The following is a 13,917-nucleotide window of genomic DNA, read 5'->3' on the forward strand; positions in this document are numbered from 1 at the left end:
TAACATTCTTCTAAAATTTTATTGACTAGAAACCGCAAATTAGCTCTTTGTGCTCGAATAAAGTGCCACTTGTTACAAATAGTACTTTAGGTTAAAATTTTCAATGAGGAACGACTTAAAGGGTAAGTTAATGAAGCTGTATGATTAACAAATAATGTTTCTAGGAAAGACATGTTTGACGTAGGGTTATGTATAGATGTAAGTATAGATGAATTTGTCATATCTTGTACGGTAAACACCACAAGTTTTACTGCCACAAAATGTATTTATGTATGTATAACATTCATGAGAAAAACTGTTACGTTACATAGAATCAATTTAAATACAAAGTATTTTTATGTACCTGGATACGAAAAACATATTTGACATATATAATTGCGACAAATCTTCAAAACCATAAAAGTTATTACACAAGACTACATACCTAGGTACAGTTAAATTGCTACGAATCCAATAATTCTGTATTTACAGTCGTACACTCTTAGAAACGTGGTATTGAAAAAAACCTAACGGTATTGATACGTGACTCTACCGTCTTGGTATTAAACGGTTATACCATATTGGTATAAAACCGGTATTGAAATTATACCTCATGGTAATAATGTTAATACTAATTGGTATTAAATTTTTTACCACGTAGTATTAATTCCATACCGGATCAATACCACGCGGTAGAGTCACGTATCAATACCAACGGTTATTGATTTCTTTAAGAGTGTAAAAATAATGTTGCCCTTTAGAAAAGTAAAGTATACACTCTGAATTTTATATATTAACTAAACTACATACACCGAATTTAGAGTAACGTTAACCTGAGAAACAGTATTTGCTATAGTTGAGGTAATATCAAATTCAGACTGTACGTATTTATGTAAATATGTACCTTTTAAAAGGCTAGCATTATTTTTACTGTTGCAAATGCATAGATTAGAAATTAAGTTTAACATTGAATAAATCAGCATAGCATGAAAATACATCCTATATAATTGTCATTCATGCACCGGCTAATTATTACGTGAAGCTGCTCTGAATTACGATTTCCGAAGTAACATCAACGACATTGTTTGATTCCAAGCTAAATCCTGATTCACGAGAGGGGTCCTTCCATCAATAAAATTATTACCGAACTTTATTTTTAGCGGAGTGCACGATCTCAGCTCTCTCTGGACAAGTCTTCTACCATATCTGAATCTTAATTGGGTCCCTATCCTCGCCAGATTTTCCTTTATTCTGCTCGAATTTCCATAAATATAGGACGAAAGAGTCGTCACTAACAAGTTAAACGCGAGACAATTCAACCAAATAATGGGAAACATGAGATATTGTGGCATCGGAATTACGGAACGTCTCGAAATTGTTACAAAACCTGAAAATATTTGGACTGAAATGCAGCTAAGTAACATGGTGGGAAATACGGCGGCGGAGAAAGTGGCGTTTAGCATTCGTTCAACGATCAAGATTTTTCTGTACAGTCGTATGGATGGCATCAGTCTTAATCTTGGTGAAGCGGATCGATCCAAATCTCTGAAAAGGATTAGGTTAACATATTTTCGTAAAATAATCAAAGTATTTAATGAACTATTAAAAATGCGAAGTTGTTATCGAGGATTTCATTTTATTTTATGAATACCTGGAATAAACATTTTGAATTTTTTCTAAATTCAGCAACTACTGTTCATCTAATCTTAATAGTCGCAATTTCTTGGAAAATTTTTCTGAGAGGTTATTTGGTTGCTATTTGAAAAAAATAGGCTGCCAGGTAACCTTTCAGAATTTTTTGCGACTAATAATGCTGGACGAACAGTAGCAAAAGAATCAATACAAATTTGAAAATGTTCATATTTTGCAAAATTCAATAACAAGCTATGCAGATAGATACATACTTAGATTTTTTTAATCGAGTCAAAATTCTAAAAGATCATGATTTTCTTGATAATTATGTTCAAAATTTTGCCGCAAGGTCTAAATAATTAGGTAATTAAGCAATTAAAAAAAATCCAAGTCTTCTTTTCTTCGTTCCTAAACGAAATTGAATTCTCCTAATGAAAATCTATCGTTACTCAATAACAACTTGGCAACGTATTTAGGCTCAAATTTATTTTGCACTAACTTGTTAATTATGTCCAAATACTCGAGAAATGAAGTCACACAAACTCCAAAGAACATGACGATGAAAAATCCACCGCCAGTATTCAATAAATAGAAGCACCAAAGATCAATCAAAGAAAATGGTATTCTGAACACTTTCGCCATCACGGAAGTCGGCCAGACGCCACTCTTACAAAAATTTGTTCTCGATCCAAGAAATGGAGGCTGGCAGGGGTTAGCAAGTACAAAACCGAAACACAGAATTGGACATGAGACCAAAGTAAGGGACAAAATTCGACAAAATAGAACCATTCCTTGAGTCGACATCCTTGTAGTTGCCAAACGTCGCCAGAATATTATGTGACGATATTCTGAAATCGGTGAATTATGAGTCATAATTCATGACTGATTAAAAATTTGTTAATGGCTAATTAAGAAATTTAAAACACGATTAAGACAAATGTAAAATTGCACGTGTTTAAAGATCAACATTAGAAAAATTATGCTATAGCATAATACTGAAATTTGTCAAATCAACCCCGCCGGTGTCAATATATCACTTAACCGCCTTGGTTAAAATGTTGAATCCGAGTTACGATGATTTTGATACCGGCAGTTATAATGTTATGAGCGGATGGAAAAATTTCATTACCACTCGGAATCACAATTGTAACCATGGCAGTTAAGTCATATACTGACACCGGCGGTGTTGATTTGACAAATTTTTGCTTTGAGTGTACGAAACTTGTTCTCAAGTTTGATATCTATCAAAATGATGTCTGATTTTTGCTCCTTTTCCGCATATCGTGTAAGATTTTGAAAAAAAATCTCATTGAATAATTAAATACAATTTTCTCTGTTACCTTTAATCACATACTGTTCAAATTTACTCAACGAGTTGAACAGTTGTAACGAGGAAATTTCTAGTCCCCAAATCCACGTCAGAAACAGAATCGCGAAACACGTCGGAATCATTGCCATAGATTGAAGCTTGACGTCCGTTGATGCATCTCCGCTTATCACGCCAGGCACCATTCCCACCACGTACAAGGTAAAAACCGCTCTCTGCATACGTACCACATTTTTACGCTTCTTATCCCTTATAAATTCTATCTTAGAACGGGCCGAATTCCAAAAAACTGGCGAAAACCAGACGAAACAACTAACGTTTATGTAATTGACAAGGTAGCTTTTAAAAACTTGAGTTATCATTTTATAGTAAATTCAGTTCATTTTCAAAATTTGTAGAAAATTTAGGTTAATATTTTTACGAAAAAGCGTGATTGCAACGGTATTAAGAAGTATCTTATATACGTTATCTCGGTTCTAATGAATGGATTGCTCTGACGTAAAGTTGTCCCATCATTTCTTGTGACGAGCAGTCAAATTTTTAATAGTTATCAATTTCTTTGAAGAGTAAAAATAGCCGAAGAAATAAGTGCACCTGCAATACCACAAATTGCCAAATGTCACGCACTCCATGGATTATTTTATTCCGACGTGTGTCCATTTTCTCAGGTTGATATGCAGTACTTAACTTCTCCGAAAACTGAAATTAACTGAAACATGTTCTCAAATTATTTATGGGGGAGGCAAGAAATGACTGAACACATGAAAGCCAACCAACACAAAGCAACACATGTTATATGCTGCACTCTAAATTTATATTAATTGCTCTGCATATGCGACATTCGGTATTTTATTAACGAACGACCACTAGCTTCACCTCCTTTAGTCAATAATTCAGAAAGGGAAACAGTTTTGACCCTGCTGTGTATCAGGAAAATTGACGTTTTTCATTTAAACTTGTAATCATAGAGTTACATCTTAAATAAATAATAATGTCTCAAACTTAGCCTATTTCATGCTGTGAGATTTAGGCAATGACAGGTTAATAATTTGCATTCTTTATGCCAGATGCGTCATCAAAATTAAACCAGAGACTGGCGTGTAAATAAATATGAATTTAATTTTCTAAGTTATGTTTTCAAATGGAAATTCCTTCATATCCGTAATGGCTGTAATTTTGAACCATTGTGTAAATGCAATAAGCGGTGTACAGACACCGCTAATTACGCTGAAAATTAATATATAGGTACGATACGAAATATTGTATGGATTTTAAACCAATACCTGGGCTATTATTTTCTTTTATCAACAGTGGACGAATTACATATGCGTATGTACATACAATCATGCACGGACTGCTTTAAAGCAAAATTAGTTTATGCAAAATGTTGTTCTTCATTTATCTTCAATTAATAATTACGGAGGGGTAAAAACCAAAATGAGAAGGACTTGATGGTTTGTCTTCGTTAGATAAATTACCAAGTTGTCATGATAAACATCATCCTGAAAAATGGCACAGTTTGAAAAGAATTAGTTTAAACATGAACATTGCAACCTGCTATTCAAATTAGCCAAGTAATATGAAATTTTAACTTGTTCATTTGATGCGATTTTACTCTTTTGCTAAATTGTATACTTGTCTGCTAACCAAGAGAAATATTTCAAGGAGAACTGTTCATGAACTCCATATATGCCAATTAGAAATGCATTTATTATCAAATAAGTACTTTACAATTTTCGAACATATTACATAAATACTGCAAAAATAGAAGAACCTCCTTTGTATTTCATTCTATTCTTAAGTATATTGCCTAGAGGAATACATAGTGGGGTCATAAGTTCTCGTGAATGCATTTCCGGTAATAAATCCCAAAGTATTAGAGCTATCTGTTCGAAATTTTTATGGATTAACAAGGTATTAATATTGTTTAGAAATCATAACTTCTTTGTCAAGATTTCGTCCACGGGCAATTAGACAAGACATAACTCGTGACGGCCACAGGTCGATCGTGGTACGCGCCAATTTTCGTGCAAAAAGTATTTCAGACTTTTCACCGTTAGCAAAAAATTTAATAGAAAAAAAGGCCAGATATTTGTTGTACAGAAGTCTGACATCCGTTTAAGTATGCGGAAGTCAATACGAAGTCATCACCGTGGTGTGCATGGGAGCAAGTTGGCTGGAGAAATGAAATCTCTGTTTTTTACCGCAAAGGGTACAAGTTGAAGCCAAGAATTATTTTCAGAGTGTCCTAAAGCCAAACGTTAATAACCTGAACCCTGGACCCTCCGAAAATCGACATTGGACCTTTCAACAAGACCCTGTTCCTGCGCAAGGTGCAAAATTGTCCAAAACTGGCTTCAGACGAATTTTCATGACTTTTTTCATCCGTAGAACGGTGCTCAGTATCTGCAGACCTTAATCCCCTGAATTATGACTGGTGGTGAAAATTATAGGTACAAGTATGCTCTAAATTTCACCCAAGTGTGGAAGGGCTGAGGTCGCACTTACTGAAGATCTGGCGCTTTTCCCTGGAAATCCGTGCGTGCCGCGATCGAGCAGTTTTCGCCACGACTTATGTCTTGTGTACAAGCCCATGGCGGAAATTGTGAAAACGAAGTTATGATTTCTAAACAAGATTAATACCTTGTTCATCCACAAAAATTTCTATCAGATAGCTCTAATACTTTGGGCTTTATCACCGGAAATGCATTCACGGGAACTTATGGTCGGACTATGTATGTACATAAATAAATATGTATAGCATGTCTTAGGATTAGTTATGTAGTTATGTAAGACATGGATGATGAGTTTAGGCATATAGATAATGGGGAAATTTGTGGACATTTAATTATTTGCATGGCCATTTGGAGGGACTCATGTAATTAAATGCTAAAAATCCCAGAGATTTGTCTCCATACTAAAAATATTTGGAATTTAATTTGATTTCAAACAACTCAGGAATTTATCAGTATTTTCATGGAAAAAATCCCATGAATTTCGTTTCATACTAGAAACGTCTAGAATTTAGTGTCATTCTCTCCTCATTGTCAAATCTGGTTTTAAATTGATGCGTATATTTAATTATACTATCCGTGTAATGAAAATCTTTCTGGCATACATAAAAATATCTTATTTCTCGATCAATACTTAGATACAATTTATCGCACGGATTAGAAACCACGGTGCAGCAGTACCGTTCCATCGAATGCATCGCCACCTTAATGAACAAAGCTTTTTTCCTGTACCTCTCTACCTTTCCGACCCTCCTCTTCGCCATCGTGTCGATCCTGATTTCTAAACAAGATTAATACCTTGTTCATCCACAAAAATTTCTATCAGATAGCTCTAATACTTTGGGCTTTATCACTGGAAATGCATTCACGGGAACTTATGGTCGCACTATGTATATTCCCGAACCAATACCTCTACGGATTGACGTGACTTCACCACATTTTAACAGTGTAAGAATCCTAAGGAATTCTGAATATGCATCCTCAATATATGCATGTATAGATTGGGTTAGTTTAAGGTATTTTGGTACACCTTGTCTGGTTTTCAATCAATTTTTGAACATGTTTCGTGTCCTACTTAAACGTGAGGAACAGATCGAGCGTGAGTTGTATACAATTATTCAGACAACAAAGAACGATCGAATTTTCAAACGTGTACAATGACCCGGCCGTGCATCGCACGGCGTGAAACGACTTTTGATACGCGATCGCCTCCTTTTTCACCATTCTTTTCGTCGCCACGATGCGTTGCCCCCACGTTTGAACGACCTCCTTGTTCTTATCGTTCACCTCGCCGGCCACGGCGAGCGGGGTGACGGCCTCGAAAGAACAGCGGATCCCGCACACGGCACTATTACGTACAGATTAATTAAGTGTTATACTTACATAGTAAAATGTGAAATTTTTATAATTATCAAAGTCACGACTTACAACATGAGATTGGAACCAGGTGCGTAGTGCCAGATGCGGATAACGCCGAACATCAGGATCGACACGATGGCGAAGAGGAGGGTCGGAAAGGTAGAGAGGTACAGGAAAAAAGCTTTGTTCATTAAGGTGGCGATGCATTCGATGGAACGGTACTGCTGCACCGTGGTTTCTAATCCGTGCGATAAATTGTATCTAAGTATTGATCGAGAAATAAGATATTTTTATGTATGCCAGAAAGATTTTCATTACACGGATAGTATAATTAAATATACGCATCAATTTAAAACCAGATTTGACAATGAGGAGAGAATGACACTAAATTCTAGACGTTTCTAGTATGAAACGAAATTCATGGGATTTTTTCCATGAAAATACTGATAAATTCCTGAGTTGTTTGAAATCAAATTAAATTCCAAATATTTTTAGTATGGAGACAAATCTCTGGGATTTTTAGCATTTAATTACATGAGTCCCTCCAAATGGCCATGCAAATAATTAAATGTCCACAAATTTCCCCATTATCTATATGCCTAAACTCATCATCCATGTCTTACATAACTACATAACTAATCCTAAGACATGCTATACATATTTATTTATGTACATACATAGTCCGACCATAAGTTCCCGTGAATGCATTTCCGGTGATAAAGCCCAAAGTATTAGAGCTATCTGATAGAAATTTTTGTGGATGAACAAGGTATTAATCTTGTTTAGAAATCATAACTTCGTTTTCACAATTTCCGCCATGGGCTTGTACACAAGACATAAGTCGTGGCGAAAACTGCTCGATCGCGGCACGCACGGATTTCCAGGGAAAAGCGCCAGATCTTCAGTAAGTGCGACCTCAGCCCTTCCACACTTGGGTGAAATTTAGAGCATACTTGTACCTATAATTTTGACCACCAGTCATAATTCAGGGGATTAAGGTCTGCAGATACTGAGCACCGTTCTACGGATGAAAAAAGTCATGAAAATTCGTCTGAAGCCAGTTTTGGACAATTTTGCACCTTGCGCAGGAACAGGGTCTTGTTGAAAGGTCCAATGTCGATTTTCGGAGGGTCCAGGGTTCAGGTTATTAACGTTTGGCTTTAGGACACTCTGAAAATAATTCTTGGCTTCAACTTGTACCCTTTGCGGTAAAAAACAGAGATTTCATTTCTCCAGCCAACTTGCTCCCATGCACACCACGGTGATGACTTCGTATTGACTTCCGCATACTTAAACGGATGTCAGACTTCTGTACAACAAATATCTGGCCTTTTTTTCTATTAAATTTTTTGCTAACGGTGAAAAGTCTGAAATACTTTTTGCACGAAAATTGGCGCGTACCACGATCGACCTGTGGCCGTCACGAGTTATGTCTTGTCTAATTGCCCGTGGACGAAATCTTGACAAAGAAGTTATGATTTCTAAACAATATTAATACCTTGTTAATCCATAAAAATTTCGAACAGATAGCTCTAATACTTTGGGATTTATTACCGGAAATGCATTCACGAGAACTTATGACCCCACTATGTATGTACATGAATACAGAAATATCGAAATTTCAAGAAGTATATTCTACTTACGACATTCTACTCAATTCCGTCACGATCCAGGACATCCCTAAAAATATGATGGTCCAGTTGAGGGACCAGGAGAAGAAGAAGACGGTCGTCAAGTAATACTCTGCCGCCATGAAGGGAACTTTGTGCCAGAACGGGAAGTAGGAATTCTTAAACCCTTCGCACGGAAGAAAGAAGGAGCTCACAAAATGTGGGGCGTACGGACTCTCGTCAACCAGTAAAATATGTACGAACGGTTTTCCCACCAACATGAGCATGCCGAAAAAAATGAAGTTGCTAAGTTTTTTCTGCTCGTACAATTCTGTGGTGCTTTTCTTGGATACTGGTTTTTCCGAATCTGTGGGGAAATTGATTTAAAATTTGCATAGGTACTTATTTGTGTAAACGTGGATAATGTCATATAAAAAATGTCTAGTAAAATTTCCAAAATTTCTGAGAACTTTTTAGATAGAAATTCCAACTAAAAATCCATGAATTTCTGCATTATTAAATTTGACTGTTGCGCAAAATTCGCGTGGACTTATCAAAATTTAAAATTTTTGTGGAAAACAGAAACGGATGGAAATTTCCCAACTGAAAATATTCTGCACAGATTATGCAATAACCTTTTATGACAATTTGGTAGCAAATAGAATTCACCCTTTGTGACATTTTTAAAATAAATATTTCCGTTAAAATCTGGCTTGTCGGTCGCACCAGAAAACAAAAATTTGTCAAAAATTATCTGCTACATATGTATGAGTCTGCACAAATTCTGGCCAATTTTGATCGTCTTCTTGAGTTCGTCTAAATAAAAATCTTACTCGTTACATGCATACTTATTTGTCTTTTGCATTTCCCAGGAACTTAGAAAAACTCACAATTTTTTCGAATACTCGTCCTCCTCACATAGCGCAACAAGCAATTTACAAACTGTAATATTTCCCCCTCCTTCGTCTCGAACTGTACGAAACAAAGCGTTGTCAGTGTGTACGCCATGAGCCAAACGGTATTCAGGATGCGTAGCACAAGGGGAAAGTAGGCACGCCTCGTGGCCTGCATCAGTCTCCCAGCGGCTAACACGTTCATGAAAAGATTGATCAATTTGTGAAGTTTGAAGTAAAACCGATGTCGTCGTCCCGCCCGCTTGAAACATTGTTGTTTAACGTCCCAATCAAAGGGGAAGAGTTTCAAGGCACTCCCCACGTCGAGAAAGTGGCACACGGCCGAAACTCCAGTTGCCGTCAACATTATCCAGTCTGGACGACGTTTAAGTATCCTTTGGCACTACGTTTTATACGAATACACACTTTTGTATGTCCTGCCCACACAGTTTTTGCAGAATCGTTACATCTTCTCGACAGTCATTATGACAATTAACTTCACTAATTAGTGGTTACAACACTCTAAGAGCTGCTTGGAGTGTAGAACTGTGTACACTCTAAGTCATGTTTTCAAAGTTATCGAAATCTACACGTGCGTACATATTTACGTAGCATAAATATCTATGTAACATGAACAAGCACTGGTACAAAAATCAGGCAAATATGTAAGCCGCACCGTGCAAATTAATGTAAACTGTACTCGTCCTGTCATTATTTTACTTGAGTGTTGTTGGAAATTCGTAATCCTAACCAAAATATTTACGAAGGTGGTCGCTTAAATATGTAATTCAACTCATCCCAGTTCTTAATTGTAATGTTGTTGGTAAATATTATTTTAAAATGGTTTACGTTAGGTTATTCCGTTCTTTTGTGTGGATTACTGTTTGACCACGCCCCCGCCTCAGGTAAATGCGACTTTAAATTCTGATTGTAGTTTTAATACTACATCAGCATTGTCATTTTTTTAAGATTGGTCCCACAGATCAGGAGTTACCATTTGGACCCCTGTTTTATACCCACATTAATTTTTTTGAAAAGTAAACTTTGTCCCATAATCTGTTGGAATAGTATATTGACTGGAGTAAGGCAAAAGAACAAAATTGGAAGAACAAAAAGAACAAAAAGTCTTATGTACGCAATTTTTCACTTTCTCGGTGTAGTAGTATTCACGTCAAATAACATTCATTTGACGTGAATAGAGTTTACGCGGAGAAAGTGACTAAAGGAAGTTTACGAAGTAGTACGAATAAGCTGTTGTTGCATATGTAAATGTTTAGCAGATGGCGCATGCAATTCGGCGTATGTATTAAGCATCTCACACTTCGCATTTGTTCTCTTTCTCTCCTTCGTTCCTGTTCGTTGCCAAGCCGAAATGTTATTTAAGTAGCTTGCATTCATTGAAAGATTGTTTTGGAGGGAATACGTTTATAATATTTCTTCTTCTATTGATCGCAGTGTTGCTGAAATTAAATTTTTGAACCTTTTGTTAACAAGTAAATGATTAAAGTTGTTTGTGGAAACAAATGGTCTTTATTTTTTTCGTAATTTTTTTGAATTTTTATTTTATTAATTGACGTGTATTTTTCCTTGTCTCAATTTGCCTCTATAGCTTCTCGTGAAATATGGAGACGACATAGTGTGAAAGGGGAGGTTGAGAGAACTCAAGTGTGAGATGAATGAATGAATGTGTTCTTGAAGAGAGGGAGAGCGAGAGAGGAGAGAAAGGAAATGTGTGAAAGGAGCCTTGACGATATTTTCCGAGTTTACATATGTCGATTTAATTTGAACTGGAATTAGAATTGGATTTTAAATGTTTCCTGCAATGAATAAAGCAGTAATAGTAATAAGTACAGCAGTGAAGTTTCAACATAGTAATTTTCATGCATTTCAAAGATTGGAGTAGTTTCTGGTTGTTGATCAGTTCGTCGGTATGAGTATGTTATTCTTCACTAGTAGTGAATTACTACATAAGTTACGCCAACGATGATGGTGATGGTGAAAAACACGATGAGGAAGCGAATGTTATCAGTAAATTGATTTCTAGGTTTTAATTAAAATTAAATCAATAATAATTGTAAACAATAATTAATTTTCCGATGCCGATGAAATTACTTCAATAACACATTATTTTTTTATTTTTTTACCCATAATGATGATTCTGATGGGGGAGGAGGAAGAGAAACATTGAAAATTACTTCAACGAAATCCAGTTGCTGAGCTTGGTGCTCACCGATGAAAATACCAGTTAAATTTACTAGTATTCTGTTATAATGGTTGAGTAACTTTAAGCAGTTAATATTTTTCTAATTAATTAAGTTTCAAAAAGGAGTGAGTTGTGATTGAATTACAAACTCACCAAAGAGTATAAACTTTTTTAAGTTAAGTTGCTAAATGCGAAGAGAAGTATTAACCTCTATTAACGTAACATTGTATTAAGCTCAACTTAATTATACCTTTGTACCTATTTATACAGAGAGTTGTGCGACTAGAAATAGGCTGATTAGTTACGGGCGGATCCGAATTTGTTAATTCAGCTTTGAGTCTTAGATGAAGGCGAAAATTTATCATAGCTAGGACGATCTCAGTTTTATTGTATTCATTTCAATTTTATCTGCATTTTTATTCTTTTAATTTATAGTATAATGAAAATTTTAATTTTCTCATCTTGTGATGGACTTTCTAAGGCATTATGCATTGACAAATAATATAAGTCATGCATATTAAGTGAAGGATGTACATATATTGTTCAATATGTTGATGGAGAAGGAAAGTGTATAGAGCGAAGCGAAATCATCAAAATCACATTTTCATCATAATTAGGAAAATTGAATGGTGTAAAGGTAAACATATTTATATTTTTCTTTATAAGTATATTGTGCCATGAAATTTTCTGATAAATGTAATTAAGACCCTGTATTGCGGAAACAATTTCGACTGATCAAATTACTTTCCCTATGCCAGAAATTGATGAAAAAAAAACATCAAGGTCAATAGGTTTTATTTGCTAAAATTATATTCTTCTCAAATAGGTTCTCTCACTTAATGTTTAAATTATTTATGTAGGAAGTGTGTTTTCTTATCCAGAGTTGTTCATTAATTCCCAAGCCAAATTTAACCATGCACTGAGTTCGGTTACAATCAAAGGTTGTTATCGCGTGCTTTGGTTTTGTTCTTAGCTTAATCGATAAATTAATCAAAATTTCATTACAGATTAAGTGCTTAAAAAGAAAATGACCAACATTCTACCGGTCATTTTTTAGGCAGGAGCAGTGAATGGCAACTACCAGTGTAATACATAGGGCCTCTAGAATAAAAGCCATGCTTGTCAAGTTGCGTCTTAACTTTCTCCAAGATTATCTCAGAAGACGGTAAAGTAATTAATGGGCCAGTTCTTTTTTATAAATAATTTAAGTATCCATAGTCACTTCTAGTAGGGAGTAGCAAACTGGTTTAAATTAAAACTGCGCAGTTTTAATATTACATTAGCTATATGTTTCGATTTAATTGAATTTCCATAACTCATGCAGACTTCGTTGATATTCTTCAAGATTCTCCACATTATTTCCATCAATCGGTGCTGTTCAGTAAAGTTCATTTGCACTTGTTGTCCGCCTGTTGTTAAACACAACTTGGTGATAGACACAAGCAACCAACAAGAACGGCAAAACATTCAATTCGATAGCAATCAAATTGACAATTTGTAGCCTGTTGCCGCTTCGACATTTTGTTAATATTTTCGAGTTGAATTTGGAAATATACATCTGTATATTCTTCATGTGTTTCTTTAGTGACTGTTGCTGGAATCCTATCCTGAACGAAATCGGTCATCATCATTACATTTAGCGCGTTCAAATAAATCTTTGTTGGAGGTACATGATGATCATCTCCAAAATTTAAAAAAGTCACGACTTTTATTGGACCTCTGCATCAGCTCGTTCTTTGCATTCTTATATTGTGATTAGCTTTTTTGATTTTATCTTAGTTTTTCGGGCATAAACGTGGCAAGTGTTGTGCGAAGTTATTGCAACAGTTTCATATATTTATTAATACATATTTTATTATACATTATTTGCATAAAACCATTTCGATACAGTAAAGCTCAGTTGATTGGCCACTGTTGGAGTAATTGTCGAATTCAATATTGTAAACACGGGTGAAGTTTGAGAATTTTATTTGGAATTTTTATGTACGTGTGTTTGCATATGAAAATCAGGAGTGAAAAATGTGTCACTTTTCTGTCGCATAAATGAGTGTGTGTAAACGGAGGCAGTTTGAGATTTCCAATCAGAGCATTTATTCCCTTCTCACCCGAAGCCCCAAGACAGAATAATCTTTTCTTTCCTTTTTTGCCTCACATACATACATACATCCAGACATGCATACATTTAACCTTATTTCTAATGCAACGTTGTTGCTCTCCATCCGGTGTGGGAAAGGGTCATCGGTCAAGTCGTAAAACTTGAGCCCAAATTCTCTCCCGAATTTGACGCCTTGGACAAAGGTTGACAAAGCTGCATGAATGCATCTTTGTCCATAGTTGAGCTGGCTCACAATATGAACCTTTATGCAAATAAGTGTGTATTGTCGATTTAAGCTTTTGTTTG

This window comes from Folsomia candida, unplaced genomic scaffold (genome assembly GCF_002217175.1).
Source record: "Folsomia candida strain VU population unplaced genomic scaffold, ASM221717v1 Fcan01_Sc010, whole genome shotgun sequence".
Classification (NCBI taxonomy): Eukaryota; Metazoa; Arthropoda; class Collembola; order Entomobryomorpha; family Isotomidae; genus Folsomia; species Folsomia candida.